The sequence below is a fragment of the Xiphias gladius genome, chromosome 14 (genome assembly GCF_016859285.1).
Source record: "Xiphias gladius isolate SHS-SW01 ecotype Sanya breed wild chromosome 14, ASM1685928v1, whole genome shotgun sequence".
NCBI lineage: Eukaryota > Metazoa > Chordata > Actinopteri > Istiophoriformes > Xiphiidae > Xiphias > Xiphias gladius.
Genome location: NC_053413.1, coordinates 13384001 through 13398472, shown reverse-complemented (window position 1 = coordinate 13398472; position 14472 = coordinate 13384001). Strand labels below are relative to the sequence as shown.

The 14472-nt window shown below is 41.6% G+C and overlaps 1 protein-coding gene across 30 annotated transcripts in view; it reads left to right on the top strand.

Moving 5' to 3' along the window:
• LOC120799399 (muscleblind-like protein 1) overlaps positions 1 to 14472 on the top strand; it is a 49979-nt gene that overhangs the window by 427 nt on the left and 35080 nt on the right. For 4 of the 30 annotated variants that reach the window (XM_040144551.1, XM_040144545.1, XM_040144559.1 and 1 more), the window contains exon 1: positions 12407 to 12886. The gene's annotated coding sequence lies outside the window, so the exon portion shown is untranslated. The other 26 variants (XM_040144550.1, XM_040144548.1, XM_040144543.1 and 23 more) reach the window with 18 other exon arrangements.

Here is a 14472-nt window from a genome sequence, read left to right as displayed (position 1 = left end):
GATTGACCAGTGGCTGGGAAGACTGAATATCTTCTCACTGTCATGACGACGCTCTCTGATTAAAAGAAAGAAACAAAATATATAACCACGAAAAGGGTGAGTCCTGAAAAAGGAAACATTTAAGAATATTAATTTCAAAGAAAAAAAGTCGGGATCGGGAATAGTGACTCCCAGTCCATCAGAATATTAAAACAAGAACCTACCACAAAGTACAGTAAAGCCAGGAGAAGCCTCAAAATTAATTATCACATACAGTCTAATGTGTGTATTTCCAGGCTAATTAAGCTATTTCTTCTGCATCTACTGCATCATTTAAAAAATACACAGTGCTAATAATAGTATATATGTCCACCTTTGCACTCTGCTGCAATGATGGGAGCTGTTGCATTCTTTCGGAGATGAGCTCCAGCTCTCCTCAGCCCCATGTTCTCCAGCTCCAGCTTTCTGATGTCCGACCGCATCGCGCTGATCACCCGGATAAGCTTCTGTTCGCTGTCCATGGTGCTGACCGCACACATTTCCACCCTGTCTGCATCTTTCTTATAGACACCCACCCCACCACACGAACCCATCTGGCCTGTAACACACAGGCTATCACTACACATAGGTCTTTACTCATTCAGAGTTGATTTCAAAGCTCAATATTGGGCCAACAAAGAAATGATTAGCCCATCAAAAGATGCAACCTAGTCTGTCATCAGACTCTTGATAGTCAGGTCACATGATGGGGAGAGTGTTATTTTCTTCTCGGTGATCTGATGCCTACCACTTTCCCTCCTCCTGTTAAATATTCATCTACTCTGTCAACATAAAGTAACAATAGTGAGGGATTGTTGCGGTGTAACAGTGTGTTTCAAGGTGATAGGGTGAACTGCTTCTTGTTTAAACTCAGACTTCTTCTCGTGTGGCTAAAATACATAAAGATGGACATAGAAACTATTTACATTTGTCAAACATCTTTCTGTTTTGTACCGAAACCTCAACTTTGTTATTTCCTCCCCCGAATTTGTGTACTGTGTGACAATCATATATCTCCAAACAGTCACTCAGTTTCCATACTGATATACCCATTGTTAGGGCTCATGCAGACAGCCTTGCTGCATTCACTGAAATCTAAAAAAACTGCACATGCACATTTAACTCATAACAAGTGTACAGAATAATCAGACGGTTGCCGTATGTATTTATTTGTGTTTAAGTATAAATGTGGAATATATGAGAATTTACAGTAAGAACATCAATGCATCATTGGTGCAGTATTTAAAGGAGACAATATGTGTCAGTGAGTGTCTGTTAGGTGCTGCTCTACTGCTCTCCAGTGATTAGTAGTCCCAGCACCATGCTTAGAGAGAAGACAGCAGAAAAGTACTGTTTCACTGACCTCTTCTGGTTGAAACTGTCAAGTCTGTAGCACCTCTGACTACAGATAACAGAGATGTCAAGCTGCTTTAGAACATGTGTCATGGACACTGAGGGAGACTAGTGTAAATCAAAAACATAAACACTATAAGAACTAGAATACTTGACTCACTGAGGAAATGTGCAGATAAAGTGGGTACTGACTTGTCACCTTTACAGACAAATACAAAAGATCATATTATTGCAAGGAGGTCAGAGTGTTCTGCCAGATCTCCGGGGCAAATTGATAGTATCAGGCACTATTTATAGATTCATTATTCTGAATCTTGTAGCTTTATAATGCAACTTTTGATGGAGTTAAATATATCACCACACATATCACCAGTGAATGTTTCTGATTTTCAGTGTTTCATTTAGCACCTAGAGGACCTCTACAACTACTGTAGGGTTGACGGCCATTTTCTTGTGGGTGCCTGTGATGACTATGGTAGTGTACTTCCTGTAGACAGCCAATAAACCCTCTGATGAATACAGTACCTTAATGGCATAATTTGCCATTTGTCATACACATTATGTATGAAACCACATGTGCCTGCAGTACTTGTCCACTCAGTCTTCATGTTTGGCCCTCTTCCTCTTGAAAGCTTATACATTATATACTATTTAGGAGCTGAAGCTTGACCACCCATTATGATGTTTAGCCTTAGCCTAGCCATGGTTCGTGTAACAATGACACATTATGGAAAATGACTTACGGAATTGTGTGCTTTTCAGATGAGCAAATTCTGTGCATTTCCCTTAATAATCTGCTCTGATATTGACAATGAGGAATGGCGTCATACGAACTGTGGTTTTGAAAACAGAAGGTGCTGCAGCTAAAACCCCAATGTGTGTGTTCAGAAATAATTTTAATTTTATTGTGGTGGCTGAGCTCTGCGTTAACCTGCCACTTCTTAAATTCAGCCTGTCAGTTGTAGCGCATCTAAATTAACAAATTACATCTCATGGGCAGATTAGATTACTTTATACTACAGAGGTAAAATAAAACTAATCTACCTAATTTTTAATATTTTGTGATGTGGGCTTTGTCACTGTGAACTCCTCGTTGATTTGGTCTATAGCTTGTCTTGGTAACACTGGGAACAGACCTCTGTGACACAAATTTGAGCAGCTGTGTGTAGCATTATCTCAAGTCGCCTGTTTGCTTGTGCCATGTTGTGATACCACATTACATACTCTAAGTGTCCCCTATTCCACAGTGCGGTGTGTAAGCTGTTAGTCTGCTGATAAAAAAAAAACCCTCAGCAACAGAGAGATAAACTCCTCATCCTGCTGTAGAGAGAGCTAACACGAGATGCCGACTGCCAACATGATAGAAAAGTTTTGTGACTGTCGAAATGAAGATGCTGCTGAGTGAAAGATGTCTGTTCAAACTGTTGTTAAATTAACAGTGATATCTAGTGATATCACTTAAAGTAATCATTTTTAACCACAATAACAGCAATTTAAAAAAAATAATTTTAATGTTTACTTTTGTTTTTCAACTTTATATCAAAGATGCCCAGCAGGTGGCGTTTGTGAGTTTAAACAAAATTAGGCCTGATGTACTCAAGCTTCACTCTATGTGCAAGCACATGACATCTTCCAGCAGCAGGGTAAGCCAAAAGGACAACAGTATAGAGTGGTGCATTTGAAAGCAGAGGTAATTGATTTTTTTTTTTTTGCAAGTGATGACAGAAGCAGAATTTAATACACTGCTTTTGATTTCAGCTCTTTTCATCGCTGCTACTTGCTTTGCAAACATGACACCAGAGGGTCAGGACACTTGCAACTCCCTTCAGAATGCCACACTCATCATTTTAGCCAAGTTGCTGTTGACCCGGCGCCAACACCACAAAACAGGACAAGTAATTTAATTTGCCAATGCTGCCGACCTTGAAGCAGGGAATGTAGGCTAACAGAATCCCAATAGGGAGGCTTGAAGAAAACTGGAAGCTGAGAGAGGGGTCAGGCTGTTCTGTCTGTAGCATCACACAGTCTCATCACCTCTAGAGGAATACTTTTTGTCCTCCGGTTTTGTATGCAGAGATTGAATAGATTTGTCTATTCTTGTTTTTATAGGGAGTAGGGTACTGTCTTTAAGAACTAACATGTTTATGTTACCAATGATTTAATTTTAGATTTAGAAACTGCAATAGTCAGATGATCTTGTGTATAACATCACAGACATATGATTATAACAAAATAAATGATAATCTCTCTTATAGTCACTTTGAAGGTAAAGGTTATAAAGGCTAATACTGTGCTCTACGCCTGGCCCTTTTCATGGCATAACATTGAAAAAGTATTCAGTGCTTCCCCAATATGTTACCTTCCTCAAAGTGAAAAAGCATTTATAGTCAGGAAGTAAACTTCATCATAGAAACAGATAATATAAATGTCCGAAGCATTCAGTAAAAGGCCAAAATATACCTCATCCTAGTCAAAACGTGCACCTATGTAAGTTTTATATGTCACAAACAGGGATAACCTCATGATTCAATGATTTCATCACACTGAAGTCCAGAAAGTGTCACCTCCCCATATGAGAGGTGCTAAATAAAACAAATAGCATAGGAGTGTAGGAGAAATGTAGGGCCCATCAGCTTTTATTATGTGGTACATGCCAAGGATGTCTCATGGTACTTCTGTCAGTCATGTTTACATATCTCAGGAAATATGTGACAAGAAATGATACGTTGATGCAACTGGTATTTCTGTTGATAAGTTTAGATCTCTTAAAAATCAGAGTATATTTTGAAGAGCTGGAAGCCAGTTAAAAAAATGACTTATTGGCTGATCTTTCAGGAATTGCTTTGTCATTGTGACTTCTCACCACAATGACAATGCTGATATGACACTAGGAGCTTAGATAAATTCTGAATTCCCTTCAGGAAAACAAGTGTTCTGTTCATTTGTAACTCATTAGTAATGTCTAATGTGCAGACACATTCCCAATCCCAACTCTCATCACCCAGAGGGAACAGATGTACTAATGTCCTCTTCCAGCCATGTGATTTGATGTGATGTGATGTGATGTGATGTGATGTGATCTGATCGTAATCCCGGCCATAACTTGTTGCCCTATTGAGGTGACATCTTAAATGACCCTGGTGAAAATATCTCGGGTTAGAATTCAATATTGGTCGTAAAATCTAAATATAAGGCGGCAGAGACTAAGCTGTTTCACAGAGCGCTTTGGTAGCTGTCTGGCAAAAACATGCACAGGGTAATAAGGCTTGAAATTGAAGCCCCAGCTGCTTACAACAGAACTTCTGCTATTTAGATTATTAGTGTAATACTTGTGAAATTTTGTAATAATTTTAAAGAAGCTATTTGAAAGGACGTTTTGAGTGTTATGCGTCCTTGTCATCCAGCAAGCCAGTGTTTCAAATAGAAACCTGTAGGTTTTCCAGCCACTCGGCACTGTCTTTAATGACATAGCTCATAGCCACAGTCCCATCCAACAGCCGTCATTATGACCCAGTAATCACAGACTACATTTGTTTTTCTTTTCCTCTCAACTCTCTCTATCTCTCTTACTCTTTCTCTTTGTAAATCTATAGGCCTCTGTCTCTCTCCTGTTCTGTTTGTCTCCCTTTGAGCGAGACAGATCCAGTAGTGAGCAAGAGCCGCTACAGGAGAAAGTGTTTGTTGACTTTTCGGCACAGACTGGTGCTCTGTAGGGGAGCAGTCTGTTATTTATGGCTCAGGGCCTTATGTGATTGGCTGAGGAGAGATATAATTATGTCTGGCGCTCGGTTTAGCTAGTTTTAGAGTTAAAATAGGTGCCATGTTGAGTTCAGTGGTTGCTAGGTTACTAAGTGGAGGGTCTTGCACTGTATAGAAAGTGAGTTACTGGTTACTAGTTACTGAGCTCATCTTTCACATGAATGATGTTAGGTGGTAGAAGGATTTCGAAAGAGCTGCAAGGATTTCCAGTGAATTGCACTATACAATATGTGGAGGTGAGAAGGCTGGAGGTGGATAAGGGAGAGGCAGGATAAACAAGTCTCAACAACCATCTTAATAATTGGTGAGGGGGCTGACTTACAGCCAGAAACTTTTCAGAAAACCTCTTTAAAATTTGTAATATTCAATTCCTGTGAGGGGAGGTTAATTGAATTAATAGTTTTCCATGACACATGAGACATGAATAATTCTTTTTAAGAAAACAGTTACTTATGGATATTGCCCTAGTAGCCTTTATCCTCATTATGCAGGGTGGTCGGACAGGGACCTTGAATAGACTAATGGGATTATGTCAGTTTGAATCGGCCTTTGCCAGGGTTATTCCACACAATTGCAGTAGAATGACAGCCATGTATTTGTGTGCTCCCTATAGGACTCGGGAAATGAGACTTCAGCACTCCAGCATAGATAATCCTGTTGTTTATTCCATACCATGACTTATGTGATCACTGTCCACAATAATACATGTGAAGTCATAGCACAAGTAGAAAACACATGGATGCAAAGGAGTCGAGGCTCAATGAGTAATCCCCATCTAATCCATTTATTTTAAATACATGGGCTGCCAGGGTTAACAGTGAAATGTCTATTTTTTTCATGAGTGCACAGATTTGTAATGCTTAATTTTTAGTGGTCTTAGTCTTTAAACATTATACTTTACTTTGCTGTTTCAATCTGTGTTTCTTTAAGCAAATGCATAGTATGCTAGGGTAATTCAGTCATTGTAAGCAATAAATCATATTTTTTTCAAGTAGAGAAAACTGGCGGGCTAGATAAACTCACAGTGTGATCAATTTCAATAACCAGGTGCTTTGTCAAAATATTTACATAGTTCGCACACTGAAAGGTTATGACTTTTAGACCTAGATAATAGTTCAAATGGAGCTTCCATACAACTAATTCTGACTGTCACCTCTCCCTCCCTGTCTCCTTAGTGCAGCTAGGAATGCAGTAGTGCCACTTGTAGACAGCAGTATCCAGGGAGCCCTAAAAAGGGAAGGAGTCTCACTCTGATTCCCGGCAGCTTGTGGAGAAGTGGAAGCTAAATTAGGCCTGGTTTCATTGACTTCCAATCCTCCAAGTCCCAGCAGCCCTGTAGCCAGAGGAAGGGAGGCTGGCTGGAACTCGGGGCCCCTGATGCTTCCTAAAAAGTTCTCCAGACACTGCCTGGGTAAGTTAAAGTGTCATATGGAGAGATGATATGTCAAGGAAGCCTGAGATGGGAGGTTGCATCTCTTCAAAGATCATCTTTTAAACAACACACTATGTACTCTTGTTTCCTCTTAGGGATTTTGAGAGGCCTTAAGGGGTGTAAGTATCCATTATTTCTTTGGGGCAAATGTGACATCAACTGATTATTTCTCTCAACTCCAACTTCGGCTAGGTGACAGATCATTGTATGTACATAGGATTGTGTGGATAGATGTTCATCTTCAAATGTAATTATGAAATGTCACTAAGTAGCCCAGATACACTTTTTTTAGAATACATTTTTATTCTTGTTTTAGTTATTAAAAAAGGATCAAAAATGTGAGAAATATTTATCTTGGAAGATCGCAACATCCCAGTTTGTGCTGAAAAACTCTTCTCTGAAAAAATACTTACTTCCAGCATATTGGTATTAGTAGCTTCAAATATGTAGTGTAGATAGCAACATAATATTTGCAACATGAAACAACATGCAGAATTTTTGAAATATTTGGTCTCATATTTCGAAAACACAATTACACTGGCATGAGACAGAGGCTGTAACTTGTCTTGACTTTATTTGTTAATGGTAAATGCGCTGATATTTCATAATTAATTTAATAATAATATATTACATTAACAAATGATTTGCTTTAACCATCATGTGAAGTGTTGCACGTAATGTGCAACCAGCTCAGTATGTTTTCCTGCTGATAAAATGTTTGCCTCCCAATCTTCTCTTTCCCCTTTGCTGTGCTGTCCAGTGTGATTGACCGTGCCTCTTTCTCTGTGTTGGCAGTCAGAGACAGGTGCTGAGTGCTGCTGAGTGTTGCTGTGTGTGTGGGCTCCAGGGTCCTGGTTCAACATTCCAGTGATAGTTTGATAGACGCAGTCCTTGGGGGAGGAAGATGAGGAGGCCAAATGCCTGTACCAAACTCAATGAAGAAGAACTGAGGGGGTAAGTGAAGTCCTATGACGATGTTACTGCTGTGTGGATTTTGATCACATACTGCAAGTCTCCTTTCCTTTTTAATTCTCTCAACTGCAGCCTTTACAACACCCCACTTCCTGATTTGCCAAGCTGTTTCACCGCTTATCTCTCAAGCTGCAAACTAGTTTAGTGTCACAGGGACTTCCTCTTTTCACAGACTCACAGGGCGCAAGCATGTGTACATGCCTGGGTATGCATATACCTAATATGCAAAGAGTACACACACAGTTTGAAAATGGAGAGAAAGAGGAAGTTATAAAAAGGGGATGCAGAGAGAGGTGGGGATAGTAACTAGGTGACCATATTTGGCATCTGTAGATAATGCAAGCGAAAGATGCAAATGAGATAAGGAGTGGTTGTCATGGAGACTTGATGTTGCGCAATGATGGTTCACTGTAAACCTGACCACATTTGTGGTATGGCCGTTACCAAGCAGAAGGTGCTATTATGAGAGAGTGAGAGAGCAGGGTGAGAGAAGTAGGGGAAGAGAGAAATTAAGATGTTAGTTCATCCCACAATGCATTGCGTCAGCGTGACCTTTGTTGAAGTGGCTTCATCTGTCCCAGTGGCACGTCAGCGAGAGACAGACACACAGGTAAGCTCTCTGTCTGTAAAATCACTATCTGTAGGATTAATATCTGTAAATAACTTAAAATGACTTCATAGTGTAATAATTTATTGTATTATTCTGTGTTTCCTCTTTGTTTTGTTATTGTTTTTATTTGTTTTCTTAAGATTCTGTAACTGTGTAATTGATGGTGACTTACTTAGTTCCTTGCTTACTTTCTCTTATACTTTGCGAAGGAGGAAAGTTTCTCTGATAGAGCAAAGGTACATGTGCAACATTGTCTTATTTTTCTCTGTACTATGGAGGGTATATAAGACATTTGATAAGTAAGGAGAATGAATATAATATTTGCATCAGTATATCTGCAGGCTACATTTAGGCAGAGGAATTGCTGAAAGCTCAAACGAAAGACCTCTTTGCAAAGGGTGTTTTCATTCGTTTTCATTTTATCTCCAAGATAAGCTTCAAGCTTGAATGGCGCGCACACACACACACACACAACCACACACACACACATGCACACTGGTGTCAGATGGGGACAAGACAGTGTGCTATTTCCTCCCTCTGTATTTCAAACCTGACAGCTTGAATTGCACCTGCTTCCCCTCACTGCGTCAAAGTGGAAAGAAGTTAGGAGAAAACCACTAAGAATGCAGCAGGGAAACCTAATTGCAAATTCACATTAGAATAGGGGTGTTTGTCATCATAAACACATCTACAACTTTACACTTTCATACACATATTTAGGAATGTTTAGCAAATTTATAGCATCTTTGTTTACGGGGGGATCTCCTCAAGGATTCTAAAGTAACACATAACATAAGCAGAAGTTGTTTGTAGCCTCCAAAATAAACTATAGTGAAATGGCTGACATTGAATGCAGCTACATGCTGTGGGCCTTTCTACACTGTGTACTGTTACAGTTGTTGCTGTGATGGTCTGTAATGGGAGTGTAATGTGTATTTGCGGCCTTAGTGATAGATGAGCTGTCAGAGTATGGCACACAAAAGCTCTGGGACATTTCCTCAGTGGAGTGAGAGTTCACATTGGCCAGCCAGTGTCATTTACAGATGGCCGGGAAATAGCAGAGTGTTGAGATGATAGGGAAGCTTAAGGTGGAAAGTTGCGTTCATTAGTGAGGAGCGAGAGAAAATAAGGGTGGTCAAAGGTGAAGGGTTAGCATTTGACGGTTTGAAAGAGACAAAGGGATCACCCACGCTTGACTGTTTTGGCTTAGGGTTATTGTGATTGATGAAGATTAGAGAAAATGTTTGAGGGAGTTTCTGGAATACTCTGAGCATCCTACTATTTTACTCTGCTCTTTATTTCACTGCCATGCATTTGTAGGCCTTTCAAAAGACAGATAATGGGGAAAAAAATCAAAATTAATGCAGCAGAGGCTGAGATATCCTGATTTGTGTCCCTCATATGGATCAAACTTCAAAACTGCTGGATCCTAATATTCCCATAATGCAATTTGATTACTTTCTCAAATTTGACAAAGTTCTCTCTCCAGAGCCCCAGAAGACATTGTACTCACACGCTGAGTAGTACTCCCCACAACTAGTTCACTGATCTTGATGTTTAAAACTGGTGGAATTCCCCTTTAACCACACACACACACACACACACACACACACACACACACACACACACACACACACACACACACACACACACACACACACATACTCGCACACACACACTCACACTCACACTCACACACAGGCACACACACACACACACACACACACCTCTTCCTGTTTTCGGTTGGTTAACATTAGTATGTGTGTGAACAGTTTGCTCAACCCCAGTATGTTGATTCCTGTTGCTCTTTGCTCAAACTTAAACAGCTCTACAGCACCACTGATCTTCTAGAGAGAGCAACGGTCACACCGTCCCCTTATCTGTGAGATACAAGACATGTGGAGCAGGAAGTTAAAGCATATTGTGGATGTCACTTCAAATAAAGAAATATGAAGTAGAAAAGGAGAAAGGCTCCTGTTGTACATTTGATCAGATTATATGGAGATTGAAACCTGAAAGTGATACTTGTTGAACTGCATGAGAAAGCCATCTGGTAACTGCAAAGCTTGGTTGGCACTCATCATCCTCTGATTGGACGAAGGGAATATGGTCCTGTGGGTTGTGACAAATAGAGAAGTGGTTGTGGTTCTTTCAAGGGGGAAGTTTAGGGGAATTAAGATGTAGTCATAAGTGAGAGAAAGAGATGAAAAGTGAGACTCAGAGATAGCATATTAAGAATGATAATGAATAGGAAATATAGACGGTGCAGTGTAGAGGAGAAAAAGAAAGAAGCAGAGGGGAGCAGAAGCACTGGCATACACTCAGCTGCAGTAGAAGAGGGGAAATTCCACGTCAGTCTCAGAGTTTCACAGAGAGCCCAGATCTTTGGAGGCGTTGCTAATGTATCTCCTGTTGAGCCACAACAACATCAATCACCATGTTTCTTCATTATGGATCAAGGAAAACTCAAATTGGAGGTTAGAATGACCTGCTGCTTCCATTGATCAACAGTCAAACACATCACTCCTCTAATCCAAAAGACATACAATACTGTCTGTGTTCTAGCAGGGCTGTTTCCGTGGTTGGAAATAGACCCCCTTCCATCGCTAATGAATGACGGTTGGAAATAGAACGAGGCATGCACTTTGCTGTTGTGACTAATAATGCCACTATCAAAATTTGATAAACTCAGAAAAATAGTACTATGGCATCTTCCTTTTTTCTGATATATACAGCATGTTTCTGTTTTTGTTCTCTGAGTGCACAGGCACATTGCACCAGAATATTAGCTAGGTAAAGGGTTAGCACTGCAGCTGGGGCTCTACCACAGATTGTCACCTGGGGTTTAAGGGCCTGCTGTGTAAATTAGACATGACTTATCACCAGCTTTGTATTAAACAGAGCTGTGCAGCAATAGAAACTTGTCCAGAGAGAGAGGAAGGAAAGGGGTGGAACAGAAAGTCAGCTGAGGCATGACAGTTTTACATAGGAGAGGCACTGAGATATTTTTCACAGTATTATACATGTATATGCAAATAAACCAAAGAAAGGGAGTTCTTATATTCCCCCATGATCAGGCTAACATATAAGCACATGGCATTATAGTATGCTATACACCATTCCTCATACTATATTCAGCTGTAGCATGAGGAAAGTTCTCTGTGTTCTGAATTAAAATACATTGCAAAGCTATTTTCAGTATTCTAAACAGGCAGCATTATGAATACACTCTCGCCTTGATCACAATCAAATGAAGTGAGTCATAGACAATATGCAGGATCAGTCAGAAAATTTGGCGTCAGCACACAGCTGTAAAGATTTCTGCAGATGCCAGAGCCACTATCTCCATGGCTACCGGATATTGCAGCATCAGGTCCAAATCAAATTCTTGGAGGCTTCTTTAGCCTCTCCGGCTTTCACGCGGATGCTGAGGTTGTGGCGGCCGGAGCCTTGAGTCAACAACAATACAGGAGAGTTGGCAGCAGCAGTTACCTCAGTGTTTTCTGACTGCACAGTGTCAAACTGCACAGGTCTGCATCTTTGTGAATAGTCATTTCCTGAATAACCACGTATTAGCACAGTCCAGTTTGATTTAGTGTATGTCAGCGCGCCCTGTTCTGATATCATGGGCAAGAGGTGTTAGTGTGAGACTTAGCTGAGGTGTCTGAGGGTTGTATCCCACACCAGAAAAGCAGTATGAAAAAGAGAGAGGGGATTCGGACAGTAGCCAGACCTAATCTGTCACAAACTCCCTGTAAATCTTTCCATAATTCTTTCCTCCACACTCCTTAATATGTTCACTCTTTCCAGCTACTGTTTTTCTACTTATTCTTCCTCAGCTCATTAAGTCCCTTGTTTCGCTTGTTTCTGTCTCACTCTTTCCTTTCTGGTTTTATTTAAAATCACCATCACAGCTTTTACTTTTGATGCCTTTCCTCACTCTGCAAGGTCTTCCATTACTTGTATGTTTATCCTGTTACTAATTTCCCTGCTTTTCTCCCTCTTTATCTTCTTACTGTGTTCTCCCAATCGTTCCTTCCTCCCTCGTCATGCTCTCCTTCCTCAGCCTCACTGGAAAGGCAAGGGCAGTGTTGCTGTAACTGAGCCAGCACTTCCTGGTGTTGTTTTGGGGGGCGTGGCTAGCCTTTACTGAGGAAGAGAGGGAGGGAGAGGGGACTGCAGGATCTATAGTGCAGTCAGGGCTCCCTCCTCCTCCTCTTCTTCCTCCACAGCTGTTGCTACTGCTGCCCAGCAAGCACCACTTTCATCGGGCAGGAGACAGACGATCTAGAGGCTGGGGAGTCAGTAGAGACACAGCCCAGCCCATCTCAGCACAGCTCAGCACAACCCAGCTCAGCCACTTCAAGAGGCAGGGGAGGGGAGACACTAGCGCACACAGCCAACGCTGCAAAGCGCACACGCACAAACACACACACACACACACACACAGTCGCACAGACAAACACTCCTCCTCTCTCTCTCGCTCTTTCTCCCTCTCTCTCTTTCTCTGGTGCTTGGCTCCGCACAGCTCCTCTACTCATTCGCTGCTGATTCACTTGCTCACTCGCTTGCCTCTCTTCCGCCAGTCGCTCTGCCTTGCTGCGCTCTGCCTGCCTGCCTGAGAATGGTCCAGCCGGTGCCTGGGGGTCTGCTGTCGCGGCCTGTCTGAACACACGCATAAACACACTGAGTCAATCGATACGCGGAAGCACAAACACACAAGCTGGAGAGCAATGTGAGAGGTAAGAGCTTGGTTCATAACCCTCCTCCTTGTCTCATTGGTTTATCTAGATCTTTCCTCCTGTGTGTGCTGCAGTCCTTACTTTCCAAAGTAAGTGCCTTTGCAGTGGAGCATAGGTAGAGATATGGGGATTGTTTGCCTTAGTGTGTTTGCGTTCAGTATGTGGGCCACAGGGTTAACATCTATTTGTTACGGCTTGTTTTATAGATATAGGCACACACACAGACACATTCTTGGCTCAAAGCAGACAGTCACACAATAGCTACTTCCTGAGGGTAGCGCTAGTTAGCAAGAAAATTTGCTGGTGTGTGTGTGTGTGTGTGCGCATGTGTGTGTGTGTGTGTGTGTGTGTGTGTGTGTGTGTGTGTGTGTGTGTGTGTGTTTGGAGGGCCGTGGTTATTCCAGGAAGCGGTGGAGAGGATCAATTGATCGCCCACTCAGCTTTCATCCCCTCCATCTGACTCAACATTGGACATGTTGGGAGTTATCCTGCAGGGCTTGGTTAACAAGGAGAATGGTAAAATTTGCTTCTCTTTTTCCTCTTTCCTCCCTTGCTGCGTCAGCCTAAAGGGGGAAGCATGGTTTTGCATGTGTGTATGTGTGTTTCTATGTGTGTGTGCTGTCTAAGGCAAACTCCCGCCCCACTGCATGTAAATTATGTGTGACATGTGAAGCTGCTGCTACCTTATATGGTGAGCACAGTATTTCAGTACAGTAGAATCTTGCCAAGCATTCCGGGTCGCGGGAGGAGAGAGTGTGTGAGAGGGTGACTCTGTCTGTGGGAGTATGTGTGCGTTAGTGTGTGTGTTGGACTAAGTGAGTGTTTGCATGTGTCTGACAGAGGGGGAGTAACTGAGAGAGAGGAAGAAAGTTGAAGAGAGAAGGAAAGAGGGGTATGAACGAGAGAGAGACAGGGAGAAGGAGTCCCAGTAAATAGAGGGATTTTACTGGTGGATGTTTAAACTGGAGAAAAAGTAAGTAGTTTCTTATTTTTTCAAGGCTTTGGGTGATTAAATCAGATTGACCTGTAATGTTTTTCTTTCTTTTCTGGAATTAAGTTTGTCTGTGTGGATCATACTAAGATGAATGGACCAAAGGTGTTTTCATATGTGCGATAATATTTGGCTATTTGTCAGACACAAATACAATATTTTTTGCAGGTTTTTTTGTAAGCATTTGTTCTTTTTTAGAGGAAGAAAACCGTCTGAAAAACAGCAGGACATGATTCTGGTAAAATACATATGATATAAGAGCTAGAGAGCCTTCAGAGCTTTAAATGCTAGCATTTACTCCCTCTTCTCCTGTCTTTGTCCCTCTCGTCACCACTTCTTCCTTCCTCCCCCTCGCCTCTCTGGGTTTCCTCTTGGTGGTGTGTCTGTGGTTGGGGCAATGATGAGGAATGTTGTTGTTGTGACTTAGAGGGATTCAATGTGGCTCAGACAGTAGCTCACACACACAAGTATGTGCATACACAGATGTGTGGCAGATTGCATTGTTGATACTTAAAATCCCCATGGTAGCCCTGCTGCAGGTAGACTGTCGATTTCTGTCTAGCAGAAGCCTGAGGAACATGTTGTTGTCAGTGTG